We start from the raw sequence: 12,951 nt of genomic DNA, 5'->3' as shown, positions 1-12,951 counted from the left end.
GCTTCATGTGTACCCTAGTGTCTGTGGTGTGTGTTTGAGCTGGGCACAGCTTCTTGTGTTTGTCCACCTTGACATATGATTCCCTGAAATTCAAATTTCTGCTCATGTCATCCCAGATTTGTTGTTCCTTGCTTAATGTGACAATGCGTCAAACACTTTTCTGCATCTTCCTTATGTGTCCTCTTGGTGTCGGTGTAGAAGTAGCACAAAGCGTTTTTATAACAACAATTAGGAGTGTTAAAGGCCTTGCTGGAGGGTACCCAAGTGAAGATCTACAAGCCTGAGTGTTCCAGCTAAAGAGAACAGTGACACATACTCTACATTTGCTTGCACTGGTTGGGTGTGCTTGCTTCTAGGCTAGCTGTCTAGGAGATAATATAATGCATATTGGTGTGACAAGTGGCACTGTCCCCTGTCCTTTTCAATGCTACAGTGCGTTTATCATCTTTCAACCGAGCTTGTGGGTGGAGTGATTTAGAGTAGCTCCAACAGGAATCCTAAATTGGGAATTTTGAGAGGCAAGATGTGATGAAGAGGGTTCCTATGCACATGGCATTTGGTGTTAGGCCTGACCATGCAGTAGCTGTGGTGTGTTGTGCATTGAATGAGTTACTGGAGTGCTCTCCAAATGACTGTAGCCCCCAACAGTCAAGCCATGGCCCGTTATGTCCTTCCATTTACCATTTGTCCTGCTAACATGCACTTCTGTAGCTGCACATCTAGTCTTCAGGCTTGTTCCATGCTCCTGTTCTAATTTTACTTGGTTTTGGGTATTTCTTTTTGCAGAATTACGAAAAAGCAGACCAAGACCGTATGGGTTAGTGATTCCAATCAGTACCAGTGCAGACGGAAGCTACATCTCCAATATCCTCTCTGCAAGTCACCAAAGAAGATCAACGCGGGAGGTATCCCAGAGCCTCAAACAGCTGTATTTTAACGTCACTGCGTTCGGACAGGAATTCCACCTCCGTCTGAAACCCAACACTCGTTTAGTGGCTCCTGAGGCCGTCGTGGAGTGGTACGAAGACTCTGTGCAAACTGGAAGTGATGCTTGTAACACGAGTCAGAGTAGAACTGCTACAGAGAGGTTATGGAAGAGAGAGCCCCTGTGGACCAACTGTGCTTATGTGGGAGATATAACAGACATCCCTGGAGCTTCCGTGGCTATCAGCAATTGTGATGGTCTGGTAAGGCTTGCTATGGCACTGATGTCTGCTGGTTTACCACTCTGTACACAGATTTTGTTGCTTTTAACTACATGTTGCTCATGATACCATTTGAAGAACTTCATTTCTTAAATCCATTAGAAAATGCTTCAGTATATATTGATGTATACAGATCTCCTGCTTTATTTTTGGATAATTTCTGAGTTTAATGAGCAAAGTCCTTGATGGTGGTGGTGTGAGAGAGAAATCAAACCTTCATTTTGCTGGTCTTTCTTTTTACTGCTACGAGGTGTTACAAATAGGAAAATTAATAATGAAGTCGTTTCAAGACTTAAAAGATGACCTTTTAGTGAGCAGATGTAAAATTTGGTATCCAAATCATCACCGTGTGCTTCTCAGGTAGCAAAGTCATAGGCTGCCCTGTAGTCCAAGAATAGCAACAGATTCAAGTTTTAAAGGGTTTATTTATTAAATAAGCATGCTTTTTGTTTGCTTACATGCCATGTTGTTTCATCAGAAGGTGTTGTGTGAGAACTGAGTGGCTCACATCTATAAGCGGTTGGCTCTCCAAACTGCACTGGGTTCCTTGGAAACACGAGGTATTTGGTTGTGGCTTCAGCAGATGGGGTGACTGGCTTGGTGCACAAATCCCACATTGAAAGACTGGGCATGCACTGAGCACACATACCATTCATTAATTCAATCATGTGGTAAAGGAAGCTAACAATACCCACCTTGTACTCTTTAAGTAGCAGGAGCAGTGGCGGAACATGACTGCAACATCCAGGAAGATTAATGTAGTGGTTGCTCTGCTGCTGTGCAGGAGAGGAGTTGTGTGAACAAGTCTGCAACGAGTATCTCTTCTTGGAAATGGGTTTCCCTCTTCCTGTCACATGCCACAGGTTAAGATTTTGATTCCCTTTGGCAATAAGTGCTGTCTAGGAAACCTCCCCACCTCTGCAGCCTGCCCCAGCCACTGCACAGGCAACTCTATCAGTGTCTTGGAGTCCTGAGTCAGTGCTGAGGGGATGCACAAAGAAAGCTCCGCAACTCTCCTTGTTTAAAGAAAGGAAATTCTGGTCATGTTTACACCTGAGGTGGTCAGCTGATGTCAGTTTGGTGTGTTTGGTTTATTCGGGTTGTTTTTTAGGACAATATGTTGGCAGTGTGCTGTGCTTACAAAGGCAGCACAGGCATCTGCCTGGATGGATACAGCTTCAGGTGTAGTTCTTGAGATGGATACCCTCAGCTTGATAGCTGTTTTAGCAGTAGTCCTGAATGCAGTTCTTGTGTTAAGTGAGACAGCATGTTAAGACAATAAATTGGATTAAATGGAATTAGATTTAGGAGTACAGTAGCTTCTGCAGAGGTTGCCATGTGGCTGACAAGCTGCTGGTGTTGTGTTTTCAGCTAATTAAAATGAAGTGGTTGATGTCTTGACAAACCTCCACGTATATAAGACGACAGCAGATACCAAAGGGGTCCTAAGTAAAGGAGTGTGTCCGTTATGTTGGGCCACTTTGCCCATCACACCCAGGATAAGCCTTTCATGTGCTTTCTGTGGTTTTAGGGACTGGACTGGGAGAACATGAGCTTGGGAGAACATGAGCTTTTTGTTTGAGGAGGAGAGTGGGTCACTGCTTCTGGGTTCCTCTTGTCTTTGTTCATCTCAATCCAAGCTGCCTCATCCTACCTTTGAGGGGCTTCCTTAAGCCCCTGAAGCATCCACCAAGTGGTGGGGTTGGAAACCAGATGGACAAAGTCCTTTAAAATCTTAAAGCAATTTGGTAATAATGGTAGCCAGAATTTTTCAACCAATGGCAGTAAATTCTGTTCCATTAATATGGGCACTTAATAATCAAGGTGAACACTCTCAGTAGGCTAATATTTGTAAATGTAAGTAGATGAACACATGCCCTAACTATTGCAGTTGTGAGTGTACACATTTTAGTGTATCTACGGAGATGCTTTCATGCAAGCAGACACACATTTGGTACAGCACGTAACGGTAAAAGCCATGTAATGGTAATGCAAAAGAGGGTTTTTTGGTCTTTATTCAGTATCAACTTTACTTCATCATCGTATCTTGTCTGTACAAGTCATTAGATACTATTTTAGAAAAGCTAGACTTCATGCATTTTATATATTTTAAATTTATATTTCTTCCACCCTTTGTAGTTTACAGCTGTTTAAATTACCCCGACTTACGGGTTTAGAAAAAAAAAAATCATGGCTTCCTTTTCTATCTCTGCACAGAGTGAGAGATCAGTTTAAAGGACAAATTTTCTGCAGGATGAAATATCACTTTGTGCGAGCATATTTCTACCGTGGAGCATGGATGTGCTATGAAGCCATGGTAGACTGTCCCCACCATGTTGCTTTGCTGCTGGAGGCACACTGGAACAGCTCCTGTGTTAAAACATATCTTTAAGCACTTTGGCTTGTTCACTTCACCTACGTGTTGTAACAGTCCTTTGGAACAGTAAACAAGTGAGTGTGAAATAAATAAATAATCCTCAGGATTGATGGGATTGCAGATTTATGGGTTTTTTTTCCCCTCCTGCCAGCTCCAAGGTTAGCAGTAACTTGCAGTTAGCATTTCTGTCTTCTCTGTTGCTGTACTGTGTGTCTCTCAACCAAGCTAGAATATTTGATCCTCAGTGTATACTAAAGATGTGAAGTGTGAGATAATACAGCTTAACAGAAACTGGAACAAGAGTGAGAAATTCTAGGGCCATGTGTCTGTTGGAAAGATTTATTTTGGACTTCAGAAGAATTTAGACACTCTCCAGTGTAATCAGGTAGGTTCTTAATCTTTGGGGAGAAAGCAGAGGGAACCACTGGTAGCAAATCATTCAAGGTATAGCTTATAAAAGAAATTGTCTATCATGAGTAACAGAAAAAGAACATTAATGGCTTGCTTTCAGTCACTTATGGCTTGGCCTAAGTGTGTGAAAGACCTCCCTACCCCCCAGTTTTATTTTGTGCATAATCAAGACTCATAAGACACATACTGATAGCAGGGCAAAGTTGTATGTTGTGCTAACGTGCACTTCATAGACACTGCTGAATTTTGTATCGTTTAGTGCCTGCTGTCAGCACTAAATGTGTGGCTCTGAGGAACATGGAACATAAGGCTGCTGAATTTTGATTGCTTGATTGTAGATACATGGAATAATTGGCATTTGCACTAGTAAAGCAGGCCTATAGTCTCTTTCTGAATCTAAGTTTACATTTAAACCCCAAAATATGCGAGTACTTTTGTTTTGAAATAGTTTGCATATCTACTTTTGCAGTAACAGTCATCTGCATGCCATCAGTTTGGTGAATTCTGGTCTTCACATATTCTTAATATCCCTTGAAAATAACCCTGTTTATCTAAAAAATTGCATGCGTGTCCATGCACTTGTCATGGCAGAAGAACACTTACTCATGTAGGAACTGCCTGGTGGTTTTATTACTGTGTTTCAGAATGCTGGTGGTTCTGCAGGTGTCTGTTCTGCATTTCTGGCATAGTATTTATGGAGGTTGCCCAGAGGAGCTGTGGCTGCCCCATCCCTGGCAGTGTTCAAGGCCAGGTTGGATGGGGCTTGGAGCAACCTGATCTAGTGGAAGGTGTCTCTGCCGATGGCAAGGGGTTGGAACTGGATGAGCTTTAAGGTCTCTTCCAACCCAAAGCAGTCTGACTTTCCATGATTATGGAATGATATGAAGTGTCTGAATGGAAGCATGTACAGAGATGTGCATAGTGACTTTTCTTTGGCAAATCTGAAATACAGGCTGGAGTATCTCAGCCTGGAGATACTTGCGCAAAGACTTAAGCCTTGGTTCAGGAAAAACCTTAAAAATATGCTTAATTCAAGCATGTGATTGAGCACATACTGGAATCTAAGCAGTTTCAGGGCATTTTGGTTTGTTTCAAGTGGTCTTTTATGACCGTTGTTTCATCAAGACTGAAGTATTAAGGTTTATTTCTTGTTCATGTCTACTGCCCAGGCTGTGGCAAGCAGAGCTCTGGCAACCTGGTGTCTTCTGGGACCATGAAACATAGAAAAAGGGAATAAACAACAAAGGAGAACAAACCACGTGCTGTTCTGTGCAGACAGTAGCAGGGCCTTATGCTGATGTAACATTCTCCATCCATGCTCCCCTGCCCTACTGCACGCTTCCCACAGTGATTACATCCTTGAGTGAACTCCCTTAACCTGCCATGCCTGTGCTTACCACTTGCATTTTGCTGTGCTTGGCAGCCCCACAGACTTATTAACTGGGCTTGATGGGTTGCAGCTGCCTCTTTGGATAGACAAATCCCATCTGGTAACCTCAGCCTGTTCTCCCTGCTCAACTGAGCAGCTGCTGGTCACTGTCAGGCTGGGCTTGGACTTCATCCCTGTCACCTCCCCAGCACACAGCACTTCCCAGAGGCTAACCCTGACTTTCTGGATGTAGTAATCCATAGTAAAGAGGATTTCCCAAAGTTCAGAAGCTCCAGAAACTTGGGAAAATGCAGTGCCAGCGTGTTGCTTATTCATGTCTTCAGGCTTCTTGCATAAAGCACGGGGGGAAGGAGTGTTGAGAAGGGAGGTGATGGTGATTGAAAGAAAATGTCAAGATAGTTTAAAATAATATAATACAGAAATGCTTTAGATGTCTAGTTTGCATCTTCTTGAAGCTGTCACCCATAACAAGCAGGTTTGCTTCGTGTAGTTTAGTCAAAGTTTATGCAGATGCTTGCTCAGCTCAATTTATTTCTTCTTTGTTTTTATAAGTTCAAATCTGGGCTAGTGATAGATTTGCCTCACTTAGCCCTCATGTCTCCTTCTCTCCTTCTGCCTTGCATTTCTCCCTTTCTTGCTTAGAAAAAAATTGCCCTTCTCCATGTAAAATCTCCCCTTTCTTCCAAAGTTCTAATCGAAACTCATTTTTGTGAAGCTTTTTCTGCCAAAGACTTTATGTCTGTAAGACAGATACCACAGGTGGATGCATGATTGCTTGGGGAGTGTTTGTGTTTGCAGAAGATGATGTGAATAGGGAGAAGATCCACATCCCAGCTCAGCTCTTGCTCCTAAGGGACCTCAGCCCATGACCAAAGTAAGGTAAAACCTAATTGAAAAGTTTTGTTTTTTTTTTTTTATTGGTGCGAAGAAAGTCTCTTTGCTTTAGCAGGTAGGTTTAGAAACCTGTTCTTCACACCAACTTCTGCTGCCTGTTCAAGGATGGTGAATGGGGGGAACCTCCGTTCTTCAGAAGTTGTACAAAGTAGGAAGTAGTAAGAAGGGTTATGCTCAGAGTTTCCACTTGGTTGTATGCTTCACATTTTCAAGGCTGATTGAACTGCTGAGTCTCCTCTGAAATGTTAATTATCCTATGGGCTTCAGCTCCCTCTCCCTTTGTCCCAAGGATTGCGTGGTTGTAGGAAAAACTGAATAGATATACAGTAGTACTGCTATGGACTTGATGTAGCCAAGATATAAGGAGCTGCACAAATATCTTTCATAGCACGGAAATATGCCATCAGTTTGGGTAATAGCTTTTCCAAATGGAAAAAGATGTTGTGTATTTTTAAATGGAGCACAAAAGTAAAAGGCCTGAAGAAATCCCTCCTGCAAGACCTGTTCCACTCCTGTGTGGAGAGGGATGGCACAGCCCTGTCTGCTGCTGTGGCCCCCTGAGAAGGTGCTGGAGGAATCTTGGGAAAGGAAACACTGGGAGCATGGTCTAATGTGGTTAAATAACAAAAACAGATGAAGTAGTGAATGCCCCATCCCTCGCAGCGTTCAAGGCCAGGTTGGACAGGGCTTGGAGCAACCTGGTCTAGTGGATGGTGTCCCTGCCCATGACAAGGGGTTGGAACTGGATGAGCTTTAAGGTCCCTTCCAACCCAAACCATTCTGTGACACAAGTACATTGCACATCCCCGCACCATGGTCCCTGTGTGACTGATGGTCACAGACCAGCTCCTGCTGTGGCAAAGAGCACGAGGACTGCTGGGGAATATCAGCAGAGGGGCTGCAGTTGTTTTGGGCCTTGGGGAATGAATCAGAACCAAGAAATCTCTTCCAAGAGAAGGGATTCTGAACAAATTTGAGATTATTTTTTCTCTTCCTCAGCAGTGGGCTTTTCACAGTATGAAGTCTCAGGGGGAGAAGGAAAGATCCAGACCAGGGGCTATAAGCAGACTTGAGCAAGGTGCTTGAAGCCTACCTTTGAAGTAACTCAGTTTTCTCCTTCATCACTTTGATTACAGTAATTACTTGCTTGAACCCAGGGCTCATCATTCCACATTATTAGCCAGGTAAAATAAGTCTGAACACATCACTTCATGCTGTATACATTTGGCTTCAGAGCAGCCCATTTAGCAGCACAAAGTAATTCAAGATAACACAGGTTTAAACTGTGTGTAAACCTACTAGATAATAGTTACATATGTATCGGTCTTAAAACTAGGACTAGTTCTAAATCTGTATATTGATACTTCCTATAGAAAGAAGCCTTTTACTCCTCAAGAGCAGTGTAGACGTTAAAATTGAAAATAGCTTTTTCATTATTTATTTTAAATTATTTTTGATGTGGCATATTTTAAGGAAAGGAAGTCTATGTAAAGTAGTGTATTTTAAGTCCACACATCCCTGTCTGGAGATTTCGTGTCTAAAAAGCAGGATGACTGTTGTCTTATCTTTCTTTGCTTATTCTTCGTTTCACTGATGGAGTAGCTTACAGAGCTGAGAAGGTGGTTAGGCTGTGAAAGGGGGATGCTTGCTTATGGCTGTGAAGATGTGAGAATAAACCTCTCTCATGCAGGGATTTGGTCAGGTTTGAGTTGATCTAGCAGCATGTTCCTGCAGAACAGCTGTGGTTTTACAGCCCTTCTTGAGCTGATCTTAATGGGAAATAAATTTTGTTAAGCTGCTCCTTTGCCCTTGTACGAAGAGTATACCTGTATAGCAGCGTATCTGTGGTGTGAGTGCTCTGAAGACGGGGAATTGAAAAAAAAAAGGATAAAGCTGCCGTGTTTCTATATAATCCAACAAAAACATCATCCCTTTATTTCACCCCCAGAATACCACTGAATCTTCTCTTGAGTCCAGCTTTTTCAGGCTGTGCAGAGCCCAGAGGAGCAAAAGCTGAACACTGAACCATCCCTGTTGAAAGCAGCGGTGGGTGTGATGGGCTGGGCATGACCAGTTCTGGCTTTGGTGTCACATCAGTATCTCACTCAAAACCTCCCCAGTATTGAGTGTCCTCATCTTGGCACTTGCCTTTCTTAAATAACCTGTTTCATTGCTTGTTTCATCCATGTTTATTCCACAAAGTCTATTGCCTAGTATATGAACTTCTGCTGACATTTGTGATGAGGGAGCATGTAGCTGAAAAATGAGGTTGATCTGAGATTTGAGCTGCTTCCACTTACTGGAAGAAGCTCCATCAAGCTTTCCGGCTTGTTTAGCAACAGCTTGCTGTAGCATCCCAAACAGACTTCCAGCCTTCTCAGGAGGAATTTGCCTTCACTTTATGGCAAAAGCAGCGATGAAGAGTACTGTAGGATGCACCCCTTGCTGATGCTATACCACCACTTTCTGCTTTCCAAGACAGAGAGCAGGACTTTCAGGAACATATTGCAGACACCATTGCATGTGTGTCTTGCAGTGCACTCCTGGAAATAGTCCTGTGTCACAGGTCCATTGGAGCAATTGGCCTTTGAATTATTTTCCCTGATCCAATACTTTATTTGCAGACCTGAGAGCCAGGATTTTCTGAGGTTTGTCCCATTCTTCTTATGGCATTGCACTGGAGAAATGAGCTCCTGAAGTAAAATATCCTTGGAAATATCCTACACTGTGGGCATGGTGCCTCCAAGATCTCCTGTTTTCCCTCTCTGGAGCCGATTTCTTCAGTCCAGGATAAAACTCAGAATATAGGTAGGATGGAAACTGCAAATTTCTCATACAACATGTATAGAAATGACAGATAATAGTCAGCCTATTGCTTTCCTTCATCCACAGCTCTCTCTGAAAGATCACTGAATGCTGGGGCTCTGGGTGGAGGGATTTCAGGGGATGGCGTTGTACCAGTTGCTGGAATTCCTAACCCTTTTTTCTTGGCAGGCTGAAAGGATATTTCCCTCTGGGAGTCTCTTCTGCAGATGGATCCTTGCAGAATTAAATAAGTTTGGAATGAATAAGGGAATAGTTTCCAGCACACTGCTCTGAAAGTCAGCAACACTGTCAGGTTTGGAGGTGGTGTTGGACTCCTGCCCAATCCAACTGTCCCTCCTGTCTGTTTCTTTTTCAGGAATGTGTTGTTTTATCCTTAGGCTGTGTATCAAATACAGCTTTTCTAGGGTGAGATATTATTACTGGAGTACCTTCCCAAAGTGGAACTGGAGGATTCTGGTTTAGGTAGGATTATTTCCATCCTTGTGCTGCAGAAGGCATTGGGTGGCACACCAGCAGCGCAGTAGATGGAGGGTAACAGTAAGAAAATAAGAGACTTGAGACTACAACTTCTCCTGTTGGTTACCTGGTTTAGGTATTTCCATTGGTTTTGGAGGAAGTCAGGTTCCAGGGATCTTTTGCAGTCTTCTCCCTTAACCTATATCCATTCAAAAATGGTGGAAGTGGTTTAGGGCTCATTTGTAGACAGTTTTTGGTAACTGGAAGTAAAGTTTTCATATTGGTCTTAAAACAAGGTCTCAAAGGGTGGACCAGATGATCTTTGAGATCCATTCAGGAGAGAGTGGGAGCAGGTTATTAAATAGTTGGAAGCAAAGATGGAAGTAGAATCAATCCTACCTATTTTGACAGTCCTGCATAATTCCTCATCCTTCAATTAAGGAGTGAGATGACTGGCATGAAAGCTGTTTGGTGTGATGTCTTCTAGGCAACACTCCACTAGAGTTTTTTTTCCTTGGCTTTCTGTGTGTCTTTTGCTCTAGTAGCCACAGTGAATGTGATGTCTGGCCTGAAAGTGCAGTAACACTGATTTATGATACAAAAGAAAGTGTGCTAGAAACTAAAAAAGCCTTAACTGGAATTCACAGCAAGGCATAATTGTCTAGCTGGCTGTGGGTAATACTTCATCTGTTTGAAAATCCAGAATGACCATCTGCGTAATGAACCAGCCAACTTTTTTGCCTGGACAAAGAGTTCATCAAAAGAAAAGGGCTGGAGTAGCTGTTGCCATACGAAGTGATGCAGCTTCTACCTTGGAAATAGGGTTTTCAGAAGCATTAATGCCAAATGGATGGGCCAAGTGCTGCTGGTGTGCTGAGGAGCCAGAAGATACAAGTCATGTTTTGAGGGTTTGGAAGGAGACAAAGGAGCTGAAGGGAGGAGATGAGGAGGTGAAGTCATTTCAGATTGGCATCCGAGTGACCTGAAGTGATGAAATCCATGTTCTTTATGAAATCTTCAGAAGAGGAGGACTTCAGTTTGGGCCTTCCTGGGGGACGTCTGGAACGTCCAACAGGAATAGCCCAAAACTCTTGATTTGGGAACTTAAGAACTACCCTAGGTTTGCCAAAATGTGTATGTGCTGCATAGCCACAAGTGGAAAATATGATGCTAAGAAATCTTAACACCATTACTAGTCTTCTTTTTCCTGTCTTTCTAGATTGGAGGGAATATCTGAAGGTTAAGTAAGACACTTGACAGTATGTTGTGAGTTAGGCAGAGGTGAGAAGAACAGCCAGTTTGAATCTGAAGTTGCACTGGTTCTGCTAATGCTGAATACAGAGCTGTTATAATCAGGTTATCTTCTCTAGGAAGGGATCTAGGAACAGGCATCTGTAGAAAGCCTGCAAGAAAAAGCTCTCACTCTTTATAAAATTAAAACGTCTTAGCTTTGCCACAACTTCTAGACTTTTATTCTAGGTTATTTCCGATTTTGAAATTATTCTTTAGGACAGAGCATGGGTTTATGTGTAATTCATACCTTTTCGGCAATATATTTAGGACCTCAGACTGCTGTTCACAGGTAATAAATCTCATTTCATGCACTCTCATGCAACTAAGAGTAGAAACAGTCGCTGGTAGAAAGAACAGCAGCCTGAAGTGTGCTGTGAAGCTGAAGACCACTGATTTACCTGTCCCTGTTCACAGCCTCAGAGCCTCATTGCTCTAGGTACTGCTGCTGTAGTGCTATCTTCTATTTAACATTTAAGACAGCCACCTCCTTGACTTTGGAGCAGGTCTTCACACATTAAATAGAACACTAATGAAGTGTCCCTGGTTGGTGTGTAGAAGATAAGCCCATGCTTGCAGAGTTGGAGAGTGTCTGAGTTGGTAATGAGACTGTTGATAATGATACTGAGTTAAATGATACTGTTCTTTGCTCAGGTGGTTAAAAATGGGCTGAAACATGTCTCTGGTGACTGGGTACTCTTTAGTGGCTGTTGCTGAATCGCATCTTTTAGTCTTGGCTATGTGTTTTCACAAAACAGTGCTTTTAAACCATTTTGACAAATAATTTCCTTTCTGGATTTTTTGCTTTTTGTTACTGGAGTAGCATATGCTTCTTAAGTTTTTTTTTGGGGGGGGTTGTTGGGGTTTTTTTTTTTGTTGTTTTTTTTTTTTTTTTCAATTCCTGAAGTCTCACAGCTAACAGATTATAAAATAGCCTAAGCTTATTAAAATTACTCAATACAACCCTTTTTTATAGTTTTAGTCATAAAAAACAGATTGTGTAACTTCTGTGGACCCTTGATAACACACACAGTGCACATGAACTGGGCTCTCATTCTGCCTTCACCTATCACATGCGTTACGTGTCTCAGTAAGAGAAGGCAAATAGATACTGAAATAGTCAATGTTCTCCAAACCTAATCCTTGTAACCTCTCTCAAAGTTCTTATTGATGGTAGAGTTTGTACTAAGTTTGAGGCTATGTTTTGTAGGGTAGAAATACAGAAGCCATATTCAGAAGAGCCTTTTTTGATGTCGTGTGTTTATTCAGCACTGTACTTGGTTGTATCTGGAATCTGACCTCAAAGCTGCATGGTCTGAGGTTTGCAAAATAGGCAAGAAACAGGATGGGGCAGAAAATACCATGCAGGGTTATTGAGAGAAAGGGGGAAGGTGGAGGAGGTAGGTTTGTGTGTTGTAGGAACTCCTTGTCCGCAGACCAGTTCTTACCTTTGGGGGTGGGAGGAGGAATGTCACACTGCAACCCTAGTCACCATGCTCTGATTCGGGCTCTGAAAGAGTTGTGGAAATAGAAGTTAGTCGCTCTGTCCTCCTGCCCTTGTGTTTCATTGGGAGTTTCTTGAAATGATGAACAGAGCTGCAGCACTGACGTTCCTGTTAATGGGGTGAAGTACTTGCTTTCACTTCCATTTTAAACTGATAAGTATTTTTCCTAGACTGCTTCTGCAACTTGGCTGATAACTTTAATAAGTTACTTGGACTCTCTTTTTAAAAAGCAGCAACAGTGCAACAGCAACTAAACTTTCTAACCTTGCACTGTCATATGGCTTTCTTGGTTTATACCTAAATCGATAATGTGTAAAACTGCTTTCCTTTGAGAGGACTTCCATTTTAAACTGATAAGTATTTTTCCTAGACTGCTTCTGCAACTTGGCTGATAACTTTAATAAGTTACTTGGACTCTCTTTTTAAAAAGCAGCAACAGTGCAACAGCAACTAAACTTTCTAACCTTGCACTGTCATATGGCTTTCTTGGTTTATACCTAAATCGATAATGTGTAAAACTGCTTTCCTTTGAGAGGTTTTTTTTTTCTTCTGCACAAAGAGTTTGATGTAAATATTTCTAGCATTGGCATTTCCATA

The 12,951-nt window shown here is 42.3% G+C and overlaps 1 protein-coding gene across 1 annotated transcript in view; it reads left to right on the top strand.

Annotated features, from left to right (window-relative positions):
* Positions 1-824: 824 nt before the first annotated feature.
* The window catches only part of ADAMTS3 (ADAM metallopeptidase with thrombospondin type 1 motif, 3), an 86,488-nt gene continuing 74,361 nt past the window's right edge, over positions 825-12,951 (top strand). The window contains exon 1 of the mRNA XM_010012848.1: positions 825-1,187. The gene's annotated coding sequence lies outside the window, so the exon portion shown is untranslated. The remainder of the gene's footprint in view (positions 1,188-12,951) is intronic.

Source organism: Nestor notabilis, unplaced genomic scaffold (genome assembly GCF_000696875.1).
Source record: "Nestor notabilis isolate BGI_N333 unplaced genomic scaffold, ASM69687v1 scaffold2924, whole genome shotgun sequence".
In the NCBI taxonomy this organism is placed as follows: Eukaryota; Metazoa; Chordata; class Aves; order Psittaciformes; family Psittacidae; genus Nestor; species Nestor notabilis.
The sequence above is the reverse complement of the archived record's forward strand: the minus strand, read 5'-3'. Positions and strand labels throughout refer to the sequence as shown.